General features: G+C 35.0%; 9 non-coding genes across 9 annotated transcripts; all 9 read right to left on the minus strand.

Moving 5' to 3' along the window:
• Window positions 1-3,943: 3,943 nt before the first annotated feature.
• Window positions 3,944-4,015, minus strand: TRNAQ-CUG (transfer RNA glutamine (anticodon CUG)). The gene has a single exon. It is a non-coding gene; the product is annotated as a tRNA-Gln (tRNA).
• Window positions 4,016-5,537: 1,522 nt separating this feature from the next.
• Window positions 5,538-5,609, minus strand: TRNAQ-CUG (transfer RNA glutamine (anticodon CUG)). The gene has a single exon. It is a non-coding gene; the product is annotated as a tRNA-Gln (tRNA).
• A 1,524-nt stretch (window positions 5,610-7,133) lies between these two features.
• TRNAQ-CUG (transfer RNA glutamine (anticodon CUG)) lies at window positions 7,134-7,205 on the minus strand. The gene has a single exon. It is a non-coding gene; the product is annotated as a tRNA-Gln (tRNA).
• Window positions 7,206-8,675: 1,470 nt separating this feature from the next.
• Window positions 8,676-8,747, minus strand: TRNAQ-CUG (transfer RNA glutamine (anticodon CUG)). The gene has a single exon. It is a non-coding gene; the product is annotated as a tRNA-Gln (tRNA).
• Window positions 8,748-10,277: 1,530 nt separating this feature from the next.
• TRNAQ-CUG (transfer RNA glutamine (anticodon CUG)) lies at window positions 10,278-10,349 on the minus strand. The gene has a single exon. It is a non-coding gene; the product is annotated as a tRNA-Gln (tRNA).
• Window positions 10,350-14,282: 3,933 nt separating this feature from the next.
• Window positions 14,283-14,354, minus strand: TRNAQ-CUG (transfer RNA glutamine (anticodon CUG)). The gene has a single exon. It is a non-coding gene; the product is annotated as a tRNA-Gln (tRNA).
• A 1,502-nt stretch (window positions 14,355-15,856) lies between these two features.
• Window positions 15,857-15,928, minus strand: TRNAQ-CUG (transfer RNA glutamine (anticodon CUG)). The gene has a single exon. It is a non-coding gene; the product is annotated as a tRNA-Gln (tRNA).
• A 1,525-nt stretch (window positions 15,929-17,453) lies between these two features.
• TRNAQ-CUG (transfer RNA glutamine (anticodon CUG)) lies at window positions 17,454-17,525 on the minus strand. The gene has a single exon. It is a non-coding gene; the product is annotated as a tRNA-Gln (tRNA).
• A 1,525-nt stretch (window positions 17,526-19,050) lies between these two features.
• TRNAQ-CUG (transfer RNA glutamine (anticodon CUG)) lies at window positions 19,051-19,122 on the minus strand. Its single transcript has one exon. It is a non-coding gene; the product is annotated as a tRNA-Gln (tRNA).
• Between the last annotated feature and the right edge of the window lie 254 nt (window positions 19,123-19,376).

The following is a 19,376-nucleotide window of genomic DNA, read 5'->3' on the forward strand; positions in this document are numbered from 1 at the left end:
ATACCTTCAAAATTTCAGGCCTCACTAAAATTTAAAAATCTGATGTGAAGTCATCTTAACTTGAAACCTTGTACCGCTCAAGCCTTTCAACAGTTTAAAAGGCAGATTTAGTGTGATTTGGCTCTGAAAACTTACTAAAGAATACACCAAAAAAGCTCAAAAGAAGAAAAATATTCATTTCTATGTAAACATAAAATAAAATTAGTCTTCGTATTTTCAGTCGTTTTGAGCATCTTTTAACTGCATAAAGTTTCCAAAACGGTAAAGTGACTATGTCAATTTCCATTTGATTTTTTTGCTTCGAATACCTTCCATAATACAATTCAAGTCAACTAGAAGCTTAGAAAGACACTTTAAAGTCTCTTAGTGACTTCTAGTTCCTTTTGTCACCTACAAAAAAGCCACAAGAACATACTCAACTGATGGACTAAACAATTGTTTTTAAATTGCCAAAAAATTCCTCAATAAAACATTATAGATAATTTTGGAAAAAACAAGAGAAAAGAAAATTCAGGAAAATAAGCTGGCGTTTCCTAAAGCCATTTTGATTTGAAATCATCATCAGATTTTCCCACCTGAATTAAAAATCATGGGAACATTTACACAAGTCATAGAATATAGTTGCTTGGTGTAACATATAAGATAAGAATTTTGTTTCCTGAAGTCAATTTTATAGGATTCCATGGATTCTTGCACCATTCAAATCAAGTTTCAAGTTTTCAAGGTTCAAGTTTCATTCTAAAAGTTGAACATAGTAGAAATTATAATGCTAAAGATGAAACTTACAGGTTCCACTGAGATTTGAACTCAGATCGCTGGATTCAGAGTCCAGAGTGCTAACATGTAGCTGACTACTCTAGATTTTCTTGTGGTGAAAATGGAGAAGGGAACACATTAAGGAAATCATGCATGATGGTGAAACTGGCTTTAATGCTGCAGCACAAATCTACATTTAATACACCATCATAAATTAATATCTCCTCCACTTTTAATCTACAAGTGTACCTAGAATTCCACAGTATCACAATCAGGACAGTTTTAAAATTGTTTATGAAAACTGTGCCAGCTCTGTTACCAGGAAAAAGGAGAGGAAAATAATTGCAAAACTTAAACTGCTAGAAAGCTGCTCATCCAGAAGTTGCTAAAGATTTTTCACTGTGTGGTAAAAGATTCCACCCCAGAGATAATATAAGTAGAATCGGTGCAAAGCAAAGCACATGTTCCAATCTATCAACCATACCTGACATTTGTGGCAACTAGATGAGAGATGGAGAAGCACCTCTTACCTGATCGTACGAGGTCTCATCTTTTGATTAGCAGTGTGATTCACATGTGATGATGGGCCAGGCCAGTTAATCAAAATAAGATCTTTAGATGTCCGCAGGTTGGTTCTCCAAATCCAGTCCAGAGATATGAAACAACTTTTTGGGGGATAAACTAAGGAAGGTGTGCATTGATCTACTCAGATAATCATCAAAAAACCTACTTGGAAATTGACATAGTTGGCAATGATTGAATGCGCAGGGAGATCCCAATGGATTTCAAGTCCATCGCTTTAACAACTCAGCCACAACTTCTGAGATACCTTCAAAATTTCAGGCCTCACTAAAATTTAAAAATCTGATGTGAAGTCATCTTAACTTGAAACCTTGTACCGCTCAAGCCTTTCAACAGTTTAAAAGGCAGATTTAGTGTGAGTTGGCTCTGAAAACTTACTAAAGAATACACCAAAAAAGCTCAAAAGAAGAAAAATATTCATTTCTATGTAAACATAAAATAAAATTAGTCTTCGTATTTTCAGTCGTTTTGAGCATCTTTTAACTGCATAAAGTTTCCAAAACGGTAAAGTGACTATGTCAATTTCCATTTGATTTTTTTGCTTCGAATACCTTCCGTAATAAAATTCAAGTCAACTAGAAGTTTAGAAAGACACTTTAAAGTCTCTTAGTGACTTCTAGTTCCTTTTGTCACCTACAAAAAAGCCACAAGAACATACTCAACTGATGGACTAAACAATTGTTTTTAAATTGCCAAAAAATTCCTCAATAAAACATTATAGATAATTTTGGAAAAAACAAGAGAAAAGAAAATTCAGGAAAATAAGCTGACGTTTTCTAAAGCCATTTTGATTTGAAATCATCATCAGATTTTCCCACCCGAATTAAAAATCATGGGAACATTTACACAAGTCATAGAATATAGTTGCTTGGTGTAATATACAAGATAAGAATTTTGTTTCCTAAAGTCAATTTTATAGGATTCCATGGATTCTTGCACCATTCAAATCAAGTTTCAAAGTTTCATTCTAAAAGTTGAACATAGTAGAAATTATAATGCTAAAGATGAAACTTACAGGTTCCACTGAGATCGCTGGATTCAGAGTCCAGAGTGCTAACCATTACACCATGGAACCACACATGTAGCTTACTACTCTAGATTTTCTTGTGGTGAAAATGGAGAAGGGAACACATTAAGGAAATCATGCATGATGGTGAAACTGGCTTTAATGCTGCAGTACAAATCTACATTTAATACACCATCATAAATTAATATCTCCTCCACTTTTAATCTACAAGTGTACCTAGAATTCCACAGTATCACAATCAGGACAGTTTTAAAATTGTTTATGAAAACTGTGCCAGCTCTGTTACCAGGAAAAAGGAGAGGAAAATAATTGCAAAACTTAAACTGCTAGAAAGCTGCTCATCCAGAAGTTGCTAAAAATTTTTCACTGTGTGGTAAAAGATTCCACCCCAGAGATAATATAAGTAGAATCGGTGCAAAGCAAAGCACATGTTCCAATCTATCAACCATACCTGACATTTGTGGCAACTAGATGAGAGATGGAGAAGCACCTCTTACCTGATCGTACGAGGTCTCATCTTTTGATTAGCAGTGTGATTCACATGTGATGATGGGCCAGGCCAGTTAATCAAAATAAGATCTTTAGATGTCCGCAGGTTGGTTCTCCAAATCCAGTCCAGAGATATGAAACAACTTTTTGGGGGATAAACTAAGGAAGGTGTGCATTGATCTACTCAGATAATCATCAAAAAACCTACTTGGAAATTGACATAGTTGGCAATGATTGAATGCGCAGGGAGATCCCAATGGATTTCAAGTCCATCGCTTTAACAACTCAGCCACAACTTCTGAGATACCTTCAAAATTTCAGGCCTCACTAAAATTTAAAAATCTGATGTGAAGTCATCTTAACTTGAAACCTTGTACCGCTCAAGCCTTTCAACAGTTTAAAAGGCAGATTTGGTGTGAGTTGGCTCTGAAAACTTACTAAAGAATACACCAAAAAAGCTCAAAAGAAGAAAAATATTCATTTCTATGTAAACATAAAATAAAATTAGTCTTCGTATTTTCAGTCGTTTTGAGCATCTTTTAACTGCATAAAGTTTCCAAAACGGTAAAGTGACTATGTCAATTTCCATTTGATTTTTTTGCTTCGAATACCTTCCATAATAAAATTCAAGTCAACTAGAAGCTTAGAAAGACACTTTAAAGTCTCTTAGTGACTTCTAGTTCCTTTTGTCACCTACAAAAAAGCCACAAGAACATACTCAACTGATGGACTAAACAATTGTTTTTAAATTGCCAAAAAATTCCTCAATAAAACATTATAGATAATTTTGGAAAAAACAAGAGAAAAGAAAATTCAGGAAAATAAGCTGGCGTTTCCTAAAGCCATTTTGATTTGAAATCATCATCAGATTTTCCCACCCGAATTAAAAATCATGGGAACATTTACACAAGTCATAGAATATAGTTGCTTGGTGTAACATACAAGATAAGAATTTTGTTTCCTGAAGTCAATTTTATAGGATTCCATGGATTCTTGCACCATTCAAATCAAGTTTCAAGTTTTCAAGGTTCAAATTTCATTCTAAAAGTTGAACATAGTAGAAATTATAATGCTAAAGATGAAACTTACAGGTTCCACTGAGATTTGAACTCAGATCGCTGGATTCAGAGTGCAGAGTGCTAACCATTACACCATGGAACCACACATGTAGCTGACTACTCTAGATTTTCTTGTGGTGAAAATGGAGAAGGGAACACATTAAGGAAATCATGCATGATTGTGAAACTGGCTTTAAAGTGCAGTACAAATCTACATTTAATACACCATCATAAATTAATATCTCCTCCACTTTTAATCTACAAGTGTGCCTAGAATTCCACAGTATCACAATCAGGACAGTTTTAAAATTGTTTATGAAAACTGTACCAGCTCTGAAACAAGGAAAAAGGAGAGGAAAATAATTGCAAAACTTAAACTGCTAGAAAGCTGCTCATCCAGAAGTTGCTAAAGATTTTTCACTGTGTGGTAAAAGATTCCACCCGAGAGATAATATAAGTAGAATTGGTGCAAAGCAAAGCACATGTTCCAATCTATCAACCATACCTGACATTTGTGGCAACTAGATGAGAGATGGAGAAGCACCTCTTACCTGATCGCACAAGGTCGCATCTTTTGATTAGCAGTGTGATTCACATGTGATGATGGGCCAGGCCAGTTAATCAAAATAAGATCTTTAGATGCCCGCAGGTTGGTTCTCCAAATCCAGTCCAGAGATATGAAACAACTTTTTGGGGGATAAACTAAGGAAGGTGTGCATTGATCTACTCAGATAATCATCAAAAAACCTACTTGGAAATTGACATAGTTGGCAATGATTGAATGCGCAGGGAGATCCCAATGGATTTCAAGTCCATCGCTTTAACAACTCAGCCACAACTTCTGAGATACCTTCAAAATTTCAGGCCTCACTAAAATTTAAAAATCTGATGTGAAGTCATCTTAACTTGAAACCTTGTACCGCTCAAGCCTTTCAACAGTTTAAAAGGCAGATTTAGTGTGAGTTGGCTCTGAAAACTTACTAAAGAATACACCAAAAAAGCTCAAAAGAAGAAAAATATTCATTTCTATGTAAACATAAAATAAAATTAGTTTTCGTATTTTCAGTCGTTTTGAGCTTCTTTTAACTGCATAAAGTTTCCAAAACAGTAAAGTGACTATGTCAATTTCCATTTGATTTTTTTGCTTCGAATACCTTCCGGAATAAAATTCAAGTCAACTAGAAGCTTAGAAAGACACTTTAAAGTCTCTTAGTGACTTCTAGTTCCTTTTGTCACCTACAAATAAGCCACAAGAACATACTCAACTGATGGACTAAACAATTGTTTTTAAATTGCCAAAAAATTCCTCAATAAAACATTATAGATAATTTTGGAAAAAACAAGAGAAAAGAAAATTCAGGAAAATAAGCTGACGTTTTCTAAAGCCATTTTGATTTGAAATCATCATCAGATTTTCCCACCCGAATTAAAAATCATGGGAACATTTACACAAGTCATAGAATATAGTTGCTTGGTGTAACATACAAGATAAGAATTTTGTTTCCTGAAGTCAATTTTATAGGATTCCATGGATTCTTGCACCATTCAAATCAAGTTTCAAAGTTTCAAGTTTCATTCTAAAAGTTGAACATAGTAGAAATTATAATGCTAAAGATGAAACTTACAGGTTCCACTGAGATTTGAACTCAGATCGCTGGATTCAGAGTCCAGAGTGCTAACCATTACACCATGGAACCACACATGTAGCTGATTACTCTAGATTTTCTTGTGGTGAAAATGGAGAAGGGAACACATTAAGGAAATCATGCATGATGGTGAAACTGGCTTTAAAGCTGCAGTACAAATCTACATTTAATACACCATCATAAATTAATATCTCCTCCACTTTTAATCTACAAGTGTGCCTAGAATTCCACAGTATCACAATCAGGACAGTTTTAAAATTGTTTATGAAAACTGTGCCAGCTCTGTTACCAGGAAAAAGGAGAGGAAAATAATTGCAAAACTTAAACTGCTAGAAAGCTGCTCATCCAGAAGTTGCTAAAGATTTTTCACTGTGTGGTAAAAGATTCCACCCGAGAGATAATATAAGTAGAATCGGTGCAAAGCAAAGCACATGTTCCAATCTATCAACCATACCTGACATTTGTGGCAACTAGATGAGAGATGGAGAAGCACCTCTTACCTGATCGTACGAGGTCTCATCTTTTGATTAGCAGTGTGATTCACATGTGATGATGGGCCAGGCCAGTTAATCAAAATAAGATCTTTAGATGCCAGCAGGTTGGTTCTCCAAATCCAGTCCAGAGATATGAAACAACTTTTTGGGGGATAAACTAAGGAAGGTGTGCATTGATCTACTCAGATAATCATCAAAAAACCTACTTGGAAATTGACATAGTTGGCAATGATTGAATGCGCAGGGAGATCCCAATGGATTTCAAGTCCATCGCTTTAACAACTCAGCCACAACTTCTGAGATACCTTCAAAATTTCAGGCCTCACTAAAATTTAAAAATCTGATGTGAAGTCATCTTAACTTGAAACCTTGTACCGCTCAAGCCTTTCAACAGTTTAAAAGGCAGATTTAGTGTGAGTTGGCTCTGAAAACTTACTAAAGAATACACCAAAAAAGCTCAAAAGAAGAAAAATATTCATTTCTATGTAAACATAAAATAAAATTAGTCTTTGTATTTTCAGTCGTTTTGAGCATCTTTTAACTGCATAAAGTTTCCAAAACGGTAAAGTGACTATGTCAATTTCCATTTGATTTTTTTGCTTCGAATACCTTCCGTAATAAAATTCAAGTCAACTAGAAGCTTAGAAAGACACTTTAAAGTCTCTTAGTGACTTCTAGTTCCTTTTGTCACCTACAAATAAGCCACAAGAACATACTCAACTGATGGACTAAACAATTGTTTTTAAATTGCCAAAAAATTCCTCAATAAAACATTATAGATAATTTTGGAAAAAACAAGAGAAAAGAAAATTCAGGAAAATAAGCTGACGTTTTCTAAAGCCATTTTGATTTGAAATCATCATCAGATTTTCCCACCCGAATTAAAAATCATGGGAACATTTACACAAGTCATAGAATATAGTTGCTTGGTGTAACATACAAGAAAAGAATTTTGTTTCCTGAAGTCAATTTTATAGGATTCCATGGATTCTTGCACCATTCAAATCAAGTTTCAAGTTTCTAAGTTTCATACTAAAAGTTGAACATAGTAGAAATTATAATGCTAAATTATAATGCTTACAGGTTCCACTGAGATTTGAACTCAAATCGATGGATTCAGAGTCCAGAGTGCTAACCATTACACCATGGAACCACACATATAGCTGACTACTCTAGATTTTCTTGTGGTGAAAATGGAGAAGGGAACACATTAAGGAAATCATGCATGATGGTGAAACTGGCTTTAAAGCTGCAGTACAAATCTACATTTAATACACCATCATAAATTAATATCTCCTCCACTTTTAATCTACAAGTGTGCCTAGAATTCCACAGTATCACAATCAGGACAGTTTTAAAATTGTTTATGAAAACTGTGCCAGCTCTGTTACCAGGAAAAAGGAGAGGAAAATAATTGCAAAACTTAAACTGCTAGAAAGCTGCTCATCCAGAAGTTGCTAAAGATTTTTCACTGTGTGGTAAAAGATTCCACCCGAGAGATAATATAAGTAGAATCGGTGCAAGGCAAAGCACATGTTCCAATCTATCAACCATACCTGACATTTGTGGCAACTAGATGAGAGATGGAGAAGCACCTCTTACCTGATCGTACGAGGTCTCATCTTTTGATTAGCAGTGTGATTCACATGTGATGATGGGCCAGGCCAGTTAATCAAAATAAGATCTTTAGATGCCCGCAGGTTGGTTCTCCAAATCCAGTCCAGAGATATGAAACAACTTTTTGGGGGATAAACTAAGGAAGGTCTGCATTGATCTACTCAGATAATCATCAAAAAACCTACTTGGAAATTGACATAGTTGGCAATGATTGAATGCGCAGGGAGATCCCAATGGATTTCAAGTCCATCGCTTTAACAACTCAGCCAAAACTTCTGAGATACCTTCAAAATTTCAGGCCTCACTAAAATTTAAAAATCTGATGTGAAGTCATCTTAACTTGAAACCTTGTACCGCTCAAGCCTTTCAACAGTTTAAAAGGCAGATTTAGTGTGAGTTGGCTCTGAAAACTTACTAAAGAATACACCAAAAAAGCTCAAAAGAAGAAAAATATTCATTTCTATGTAAACATAAAATAAAATTAGTCTTCGTATTTTCAGTCGTTTTGAGCATCTTTTAACTGCATAAAGTTTCCAAAACGGTAAAGTGACTATGTCAATTTCCATTTGATTTTTTTGCTTCGAATACCTTCCGTAATAAAATTCAAGTCAACTAGAAGCTTAGAAAGACACTTTAAAGTCTCTTAGTGACTTCTAGTTCCTTTTGTCACCTACAAAAAAGCCACAAGAGCATACTCAACTGATGGACTAAACAATTGTTTTTAAATTGCCAAAAAATTCCTCAATAAAACATTATAGATAATTTTGGAAAAACAAGAGAAAAGAAAATTCAGGAAAATAAGCTGGCGATTCCTAAAGCCATTTTGATTTGAAATCATCATCAGATTTTCCCACCATACCATTGTAACATACAAGATAAGAATTTTGTTTCCTTTAGTCAAATTTTATAGGATTCCATGGATTCTTGCACCATTCAAATCAAGTTTCAAAGTTTCATTCTAAAAGTTGAACATAGTAGAAATTATAATGCTAAAGATGAAACTTACAGGTTCCACTGAGATTTGAACTCAGATCCCTGGATTCAGAGTCCAGAGTGCTAACCATTACACCATGGAACAACACATGTAGCTTACTACTCTAGATTTTCTTGTGGTGAAAATGGAGAAGGGAACACATTAAGGAAATCATGCATGATGGTGAAACTGGCTTTAATGCTGCAGTACAAATCTACATTTAATACACCATCATAAATTAATATCTCCTCCACTTTTAATCTACAAGTGTGCCTAGAATTCCACAGTATCACAATCAGGACAGTTTTAAAATTGTTTATGAAAACTGTGCCAGCTCTGTTACCAGGAAAAAGGAGAGGAAAATAATTGCAAAACTTAAACTGCTAGAAAGCTGCTCATCCAGAAGTTGCTAAAGATTTTTCACTGTGTGGTAAAAGATTCCACCCCAGAGATAATATAAGTAGAATCGGTGCAAAGCAAAGCACATGTTCCAATCTATCAACCATACCTGACATTTGTGGCAACTAGATGAGAGATGGAGAAGCACCTCTTACCTGATCGTACGAGGTCTCATCTTTTGATTAGCAGTGTGATTCACATGTGATGATGGGCCAGGCCAGTTAATCAAAATAAGATCTTTAGATGCCCGCAGGTTGGTTCTCCAAATCCAGTCCAGAGATACGAAACAACTTTTTGGGGGATAAACTAAGGAAGGTGTGCATTGATCTACTCAGATAATCATCAAAAAACCTACTTGGAAATTGACATAGTTGGCAATGATTGAATGCGCAGGGAGATCCCAATGGATTTCAAGTCCATCGCTTTAACAACTCAGCCACAACTTCTGAGATACCTTCAAAATTTCAGGCCTCACTAAAATTTAAAAATCTGATGTGAAGTCATCTTAACTTGAAACCTTGTACCGCTCAAGCCTTTCAACAGTTTAAAAGGCAGATTTAGTGTGAGTTGGCTCTGAAAACTTACTAAAGAATACACCAAAAAAGCTCAAAAGAAGAAAAATATTCATTTCTATGTAAACATAAAATAAAATTAGTCTTCGTATTTTCAGTCGTTTTGAGCATCTTTTAACTGCATAAAGTTTCCAAAACGGTAAAGTGACTATGTCAATTTCCATTTGATTTTTTTGCTTCGAATACCTTCCGTAATAAAATTCAAGTCAACTAGAAGCTTAGAAAGACACTTTAAAGTCTCTTAGTGACTTCTAGTTCCTTTTGTCACCTACAAAAAAGCCACAAGAACATACTCAACTGATGGACTAAACAATTGTTTTTAAATTGCCAAAAAATTCCTCAATAAAACATTATAGATAATTTTGGAAAAAACAAGAGAAAAGAAAATTCAGGAAAATAAGCTGGCGTTTCCTAAAGCCATTTTGATTTGAAATCATCATCAGATTTTCCCACCAGAATTAAAAATCATGGGAACATTTCCACAAGTCATAGAATATTGTTGCTTGGTGTAACATACAAGATAAGAATTTTGTTTCCTTTAGTCAATTTTATAGGATTCCATGGAATCTTGCACCATTCAAATCAAGTTTCAAGTTTTTAAGTTTCAAGTTTCATTCTAAAAGTTGAACATAGTAGAAATTATAATGCTAAAGCTGAAACTTACAGGTTCCACTGAGATTTGAACTCAGATCACTGGATTCAGAGTCCTGAGTGCTAACCATTACACCATGGAACCACACATGTAGCTTACTACTCTAGATTTTCTTGTGGTGAAAATGGAGAAGGGAACACATTAAGGAAATCATGCATGATGGTGAAACTGGCTTTAATGCTGCAGTACAAATCTACATTTAATACACCATCATAAATTAATATCTCCTCCACTTTTAATCTACAAGTGTGCCTAGAATTCCACAGTATCACAATCAGGACAGTTTTAAAATTGTTTATGAAAACTGTGCCAGCTCTGTTACCAGGAAAAAGGAGAGGAAAATAATTGCAAAACTTAAACTGCTAGAAAGCTGCTCATCCAGAAGTTGCTAAAGATTTTTCACTGTGTGGTAAAAGATTCCACCCCAGAGATAATATAAGTAGAATCGGTGCAAAGCAAAGCACATGTTCCAATCTATCAACCATACCTGACATTTGTGGCAACTAGATGAGAGATGGAGAAGCACCTCTTACCTGATCGTACGAGGTCTCATCTTTTGATTAGCAGTGTGATTCACATGTGATGATGGGCCAGGCCAGTTAATCAAAATAAGATCTTTAGATGCCCACAGGTTGGTTCTCCAAATCCAGTCCAGAGATATGAAACAACTTTTTGGGGGATAAACTAAGGAAGGTGTGCATTGATCTACTCAGATAATCATCAAAAAACCTACTTGGAAATTGACATAGTTGGCAATGATTGAATGCGCAGGGAGATCCCAATGGATTTCAAGTCCATCGCTTTAACAACTCAGCCACAACTTCTGAGATACCTTCAAAATTTCAGGCCTCACTAAAATTTAAAAATCTGATGTGAAGTCATCTTAACTTGAAACCTTGTACCGCTCAAGCCTTTCAACAGTTTAAAAGGCAGATTTAGTGTGAGTTGGCTCTGAAAACTTACTAAAGAATACCAATGCATGTTGGTGAAACTGGCTTTAAAGCTGCAGTACAAATCTACATTTAATACACCATCATAAATTAATATCTCCTCCACTTTTAATCTACAAGTGTGCCTAGAATTCCACAGTATCACAATCAGGACAGTTTTAAAATTGTTTATGAAAACTGTGCCAGCTCTGTTACCAGGAAAAAGGAGAGGAAAATAATTGCAAAACTTAAACTGCTAGAAAGCTGCTCATCCAGAAGTTGCTAAAGATTTTTCACTGTGTGGTAAAAGATTCCACCCCAGAGATAATATAAGTAGAATCGGTGCAAAGCAAAGCACATGTTCCAATCTATCAACCATACCTGACATTTGTGGCAACTAGATGAGAGATGGAGAAGCACCTCTTACCTGATCGTACGAGGTCTCATCTTTTGATTAGCAGTGTGATTCACATGTGATGATGGGCCAGGCCAGTTAATCAAAATAAGATCTTTAGATGCCCGCAGGTTGGTTCTCCAAATCCAGTCCAGAGATATGAAACAACTTTTTGGGGGATAAACTAAGGAAGGTGTGCATTGATCTACTCAGATAATCATCAAAAAACCTACTTGGAAATTGACATAGTTGGCAATGATTGAATGCGCAGGGAGATCCCAATGGATTTCAAGTCCATCGCTTTAACAACTCAGCCACAACTTCTGAGATACCTTCAAAATTTCAGGCCTCACTAAAATTTAAAAATCTGATGTGAAGTCATCTTAACTTGAAACCTTGTACCGCTCAAGCCTTTCAACAGTTTAAAAGGCAGATTTAGTGTGAGTTGGCTCTGAAAACTTACTAAAGAATGCACCAAAAAAGCTCAAAAGAAGAAAAATATTCATTTCTATGTAAACATAAAATAAAATTAGTCTTCGTATTTTCAGTCGTTTTGAGCATCTTTTAACTGCATAAAGTTTCCAAAACGGTAAAGTGACTATGTCAATTTCCATTTGATTTTTTTGCTTCGAATACCTTCCGTAATAAAATTCAAGTCAACTAGAAGCTTAGAAAGACACTTTAAAGTCTCTTAGTGACTTCTAGTTCCTTTTGTCACCTACAAAAAAGCCACAAGAACATACTCAACTGATGGACTAAACAATTGTTTTTAAATTGCCAAAAAATTCCTCAATAAAACATTATAGATAATTTTGGAAAAAACAAGAGAAAAGAAAATTCAGGAAAATAAGCTGGCGTTTCCTAAAGCCATTTTGATTTGAAATCATCATCAGATTTTCCCACCCGAATTAAAAATCATGGGAACATTTACACAAGTCATAGAATATAGTTGCTTGGTGTAACATACAAGATAAGAATTTTGTTTCCTGAAGTCAATTTTATAGGATTCCATGGATTCTTGCACCATTCAAATGAAGTTTCAAAGTTTCAAGTTTCATTCTAAAAGTTCAACATAGTAGAAATTATAATGCTAAAAATGAAACTTACAGGTTCCACTGAGATTTGAACTCAGATGGCTGGATTCACAGTGCTAACGATTACACCATGGAACCACACATGTAGCTTACTACTCTAGATTTTCTTGTGGTGAAAATGGAGAAGGGAACACATTAAGGAAATCATGCATGATGGTGAAACTGGCTTTAAAGCTGCAGTACAAATCTACATTTAATACACCATCATAAATTAATATCTCCTCCACTTTTAATCTACAAGTGTGCCTAGAATTCCACAGTATCACAATCAGGACAGTTTTAAAATTGTTTATGAAAACTGTGCCAGCTCTGTTACCAGGAAAAAAGGAGAGGAAAGTAATTGCAAAACTTAAACTGCTAGAAAGCTGCTCATCCAGAAGTTGCTAAAGATTTTTCACTGTGTGGTAAAAGATTCCACCCGAGAGATAATATAAGTAGAATTGGTGCAAAGCAAAGCACATGTTCCAATCTATCAACCATACCTGACATTTGTGGCAACTAGATGAGAGATGGAGAAGCACCTCTTACCTGATCGTACGAGGTCTCATCTTTTGATTAGCAGTGTGATTCACATGTGATGATGGGCCAGGCCAGTTAATCAAAATAAGATCTTTAGATGCCCGCAGGTTGGTTCTCCAAATCCAGTCCAGAGATATGAAACAACTTTTTGGGGGATAAACTAAGGAAGGTGTGCATTGATCTACTCAGATAATCATCAAAAAACCTACTTGGAAATTGACATAGTTGGCAATGATTGAATGCGCAGGGAGATCCCAATGGATTTCAAGTCCATCGCTTTAACAACTCAGCCACAACTTCTGAGATACCTTCAAAATTTCAGGCCTCACTAAAATTTAAAAATCTGATGTGAAGTCATCTTAACTTGAAACCTTGTACCGCTCAAGCCTTTCAACAGTTTAAAAGGCAGATTTAGTGTGAGTTGGCTCTGAAAACTTACTAAAGAATACACCAAAAAAGCTCAAAAGAAGAAAAATATTCATTTCTATGTAAACATAAAATAAAATTAGTCTTCGTATTTTCAGTCGTTTTGAGCATCTTTTAACTGCATAGTTTCCAAAACGGTAAAGTGACTATGTCAATTTCCATTTGATTTTTTTGCTTCGAATACCTTCCGTAATAAAATTCAAGTCAACTAGAAGCTTAGAAAGACACTTTAAAGTCTCTTAGTGACTTCTAGTTCCTTTTGTCACCTACAAAAAAGCCACAAGAACATACTCAACTGATGGACTAAACAATTGTTTTTAAATTGCCAAAAAATTCCTCAATAAAACATTATAGATAATTTTGGAAAAAACAAGAGAAAAGAAAATTCAGGAAAATAAGCTGGCGTTTCCTAAAGCCATTTTGATTTGAAATCATCATCAGATTTTCCCACCAGAATTAAAAATCATGGGAACATTTCCACAAGTCATAGAATATTGTTGCTTGGTGTAACATACAAGATAAGAATTTTGTTTCCTTTAGTCAATTTTATAGGATTCCATGGATTCTTGCACCATTCAAATCAAGTTTCAAGTTTTTAAGTTTCATTCTAAAAGTTCAACATAGTAGAAATTATAATGCTAAAGATGAAACTTACAGGTTCCACTGAAATTTGAACTCAGATCACTGGATTCAGAGTCCAGAGTGCTAACCATTACACCATGGAGCCACACATGTAGCTGACTACTCTAGATTTTCTTGTGGTGAAAATGGAGAAGGGAACACATTAAGGAAATCATGCATGATGGTGAAACTGGCTTTAAAGTGCAGTACAAATCTACATTTAATACACCATCATAAATTAATATCTCCTCCACTTTTAATCTACAAGTGTGCCTAGAATTCCACAGTATCACAATCAGGACAGTTTTAAAATTGTTTATGAAAACTGTGCCAGCTCTGTTACCAGGAAAAAGGAGAGGAAAATAATTGCAAAACTTAAACTGCTAGAAAGCTGCTCATCCAGAAGTTGCTAAAGATTTTTCACTGTGTGGTAAAAGATTCCACCCCAGAGATAATATAAGTAGAATCGGTGCAAAGCACATGTTCCAATCTATCAACCATACCTGACATTTGTGGCAACTAGATGAGAGATGGAGACGCACCTCTTACCTGATTGTACGAGGTCTCATCTTTTGATTAGCAGTGTGATTCACATGTGATGATGGGCCAGGCCAGTTAATCAAAATAAGATCTTTAGATGCCCGCAGGTTGGTTCTCCAAATCCAGTCCAGAGATATGAAACAACTTTTTGGGGGATAAACTAAGGAAGGTGTGCATTGATCTACTCAGATAATCATCAAAAAACCTACTTGGAAATTGACATAGTTGGCAATGATTGAATGCGCAGGGAGATCCCAATGGATTTCAAATCCATCGCTTTAACAACTCAGCCACAACTTCTGAGATACCTTCAAAATTTCAGGCCTCACTAAAATTTAAAAATCTGATGTGAAGTCATCTTAACTTGAAACCTTGTACCGCTCAAGCCTTTCAACAGTTTAAAAGGCAGATTTAGTGTGAGTTGGCTCTGAAAACTTACTAAAGAATACACCAAAAAAGCTCAAAAGAAGAAAAATATTCATTTCTATGTAAACATAAAATAAAATTAGTCTTCGTATTTTCAGTCGTTTTGAGCATCTTTTAACTGCATAAAGTTTCCAAAACGGTAAAGTGACTATGTCAATTTCCATTTGATTTTTTTGCTTCGAATACCTTCCGTAATAAAATTCAAGTCAACTAGAAGCTTAGAAAGACACTTTAAAGTCTCTTAGTGACTTCTAGTTCCTTTTGTCACCTACAAAAAAGCCACAAGAACATACTCAACTGATGGACTAAACAATTGTTTTTAAATTGCCAAAAAATTCCTCAATAAAACATTATAGATAATTTTGGAAAAAAAAAGAGAAAAGAAAATTCAGGAAAATAAGCTGGCGTTTCCTAAAGCCATTTTGATTTGAAATCATCATCAGATTTTCCCACCCGAATTAAAAATCATGGGAACATTTACACAAGTCATAGAATATAGTTGCTTGGTGTAACATACAAGATAAGAATTTTGTTTCCTGAAGTCAATTTTATAGGATTCCATGGATTCTTGCACCATTCAAATCAAGTTTCATTCTAAACGTTGAACATAATAGAAATTATAATGCTAAAGATGAAACTTACAGGTTCCACTGAGATTTGAACTCAGATCGCTGGATTCAGAGTCCAGAGTGCTAACCATTACACCATGGAACCACACATGTAGCTTACTACTCTAGATTTTCTTGTGGTGAAAATGGAGAAGGGAACACATTAAGGAAATCATACATGATGGTGAAACTGGCTTTAATGCTGCAGTACAAATCTACATTTAATACACCATCATAAATTAATATCTCCTCCACTTTTAATCTACAAGTGTGCCTAGAATTCCACAGTATCACAATCAGGACAGTTTTAAAATTGTTTATGAAAACTGTGCCAGCTCTGTTACCAGGAAAAAGGAGAGGAAAATAATTGCAAAACTTAAACTGCTAGAAAGCTGCTCATCCAGAAGTTGCTAAAGATTTTTCACTGTGTGGTAAAAGATTCCACCCCAGAGATAATATAAGTAGAATCGGTGCAAAGCACATGTTCCAATCTATCAACCATACCTGACATTTGTGGCAACTAGATGAGAGATGGAGAAGCACCTCTTACCTGATTGTACGAGGTCTCATCTTTTGATTAGCAGTGTGATTCACATGTGATGATGGGCCAGGCCAGTTAATCAAAATAAGATCTTTAGATGCCCGCAGGTTGGTTCTCCAAATCCAGTCCAGAGATATGAAACAACTTTTTGGGGGATAAACTAAGGAAGGTGTGCATTGATCTACTCAGATAATCATCAAAAAACCTACTTGGAAATTGACATAGTTGGCAATGATTGAATGCGCAGGGAGATCCCAATGGATTTCAAGTCCATCGCTTTAACAACTCAGCCACAACTTCTGAGATACCTTCAAAATTTCAGGCCTCACTAAAATTTAAACATCTGATGTGAAGTCATCTTAACTTGAAACCTTGTACCGCTCAAGCCTTTCAACAGTTTAAAAGGCAGATTTAGTGTGAGTTGGCTCTGAAAACTTACTAAAGAATACACCAAAAAAGCTCAAAAGAAGAAAAATATTCATTTCTATGTAAACATAAAATAAAATTAGTCTTCGTATTTTCAGTCGTTTTGAGCATCTTTTAACTGCATAAAGTTTCCAAAACGGTAAAGTGACTATGTCAATTTCCATTTGATTTTTTTGCTTCGAATACCTTCCGTAATAAAATTCAAGTCAACTAGAAGCTTAGAAAGACACTTTAAAGTCTCTTAGTGACTTCTAGTTCCTTTTGTCACCTACAAAAAAGCCACAAGAACATACTCAACTGATGGACTAAACAATTGTTTTTAAATTGCCAAAAAATTCCTCAATAAAACATTATAGATAATTTTGGAAAAAACAAGAGAAAAGAAAATTCAGGAAAATAAGCTGGCGTTTCCTAAAGCCATTTTGATTTGAAATCATCATCAGATTTTCCCACCAGAATTAAAAATCATGGGAACATTTCCACAAGTCATAGAATATTGTTGCTTGGTGTAACATACAAGATAAGAATTTTGTTTCCTTTAGTCAATTTTATAGGATTCCATGGAATCTTGCACCATTCAAATCAAGTTTCAAGTTTTTAAGTTTCAAGTTTCATTCTAAAAGTTGAACATAGTAGAAATTATAATGCTAAAGATGAAACTTACAGGTTCCACTGAGATTTGAACTCAGATCACTGGATTCAGAGTCCAGAGTGCTAACCATTACACCATGGAACCACACATGTAGCTTACTACTCTAGATTTTCTTGTGGTGAAAATGGAGAAGGGAACACATTAAGGAAATCATACATGATGGTGAAACTGGCTTTAATGCTGCAGTACAAATCTACATTTAATACACCATCATAAATTAATATCTCCTCCACTTTTAATCTACAAGTGTGCCTAGAATTCCACAGTATCACAATCAGGACAGTTTTAAAATTGTTTATGAAAACTGTGCCAGCTCTGTTACCAGGAAAAAGGAGAGGAAAATAATTGCAAAACTTAAACTGCTAGAAAGCTGCTCATCCAGAAGTTGCTAAAGATTTTTCACTGTGTGGTAAAAGATTCCACCCCAGAGATAATATAAGTAGAATCGGTGCAAAGCACATGTTCCAATCTATCAACCATACCTGACATTTGTGGCAACTAGATGAGAGATGGAGAAGCACCTCTTACCTGATTGTACGAGGTCTCATCTTTTGATTAGCAGTGTGATTCACATGTGATGATGGGCCAGGCCAGTTAATCAAAATAAGATCTTTAGATGCCCGCAGGTTGGTTCTCCAAATCCAGTCCAGAGATATGAAACAACTTTTTGGGGGATAAACTAAGGAAGGTGTGCATTGATCTACTCAGATAATCATCAAAAAACCTACTTGGAAATTGACATAGTTGGCAATGATTGAATGCGCAGGGAGATCCCAATGGATTTCAAGTCCATCGCTTTAACAACTCAGCCACAACTTCTGAGATACCTTCAAAATTTCAGGCCTCACTAAAATTTAAACATCTGATGTGAAGTCATCTTAACTTGAAACCTTGTACCGCTCAAGCCTTTCAACAGTTTAAAAGGCAGATTTAGTGTGAGTTGGCTCTGAAAACTTACTAAAGAATACACCAAAAAAGCTCAAAAGAAGAAAAATATTCATTTCTATGTAAACATAAAATAAAATTAGTCTTCGTATTTTCAGTCGTTTTGAGCATCTTTTAACTGCATAAAGTTTCCAAAACGGTAAAGTGACTATGTCAATTTCCATTTGATTTTTTTGCTTCGAATACCTTCCGTAATAAAATTCAAGTCAACTAGAAGCTTAGAAAGACACTTTAAAGTCTCTTAGTGACTTCTAGTTCCTTTTGTCACCTACAAAAAAGCCACAAGAACATACTCAACTGATGGACTAAACAATTGTTTTTAAATTGCCAAAAAATTCCTCAATAAAACATTATAGATAATTTTGGAAAAAACAAGAGAAAAGAAAATTCAGGAAAATAAGCTGGCGTTTCCTAAAGCCATTTTGATTTGAAATCATCATCAGATTTTCCCACCAGAATTAAAAATCATGGGAACATTTCCACAAGTCATAGAATATTGTTGCTTGGTGTAACATACAAGATAAGAATTTTGTTTCCTTTAGTCAATTTTATAGGATTCCATGGATTCTTGCACCATTCAAATCAAGTTTCAAGTTTTTAAGTTTCAAGTTTCATTCTAAAAGTTGAACATAGTAGAAATTATAATGCTAAAGATGAAACTTACAGGTTCCACTGAGATTTGAACTCAGATCGCTGGATTCAGAGTCCAGAGTGCTAACCATTACACCATGGAACCACACATGTAGCTTACTACTCTAGATTTTCTTGTGGTGAAAATGGAGAAGGGAACACATTAAGGAAATCATGCATGATGGTGAAACTGGCTTTAATGCTGCAGTACAAATCTACATTTAATACACCATCATAAATTAATATCTCCTCCACTTTTAATCTACAAGTGTGCCTAGAATTCCACAGTATCACAATCAGGACAGTTTTAAAATTGTTTATGAAAACTGTGCCAGCTCTGTTACCAGGAAAAAGGAGAGG

This window comes from Dendrobates tinctorius, unplaced genomic scaffold (assembly GCF_039654945.1).
Source record: "Dendrobates tinctorius isolate UK_male_01 unplaced genomic scaffold, ASM3965494v1 ptg000047l, whole genome shotgun sequence".
Lineage (NCBI taxonomy): Eukaryota > Metazoa > Chordata > Amphibia > Anura > Dendrobatidae > Dendrobates > Dendrobates tinctorius.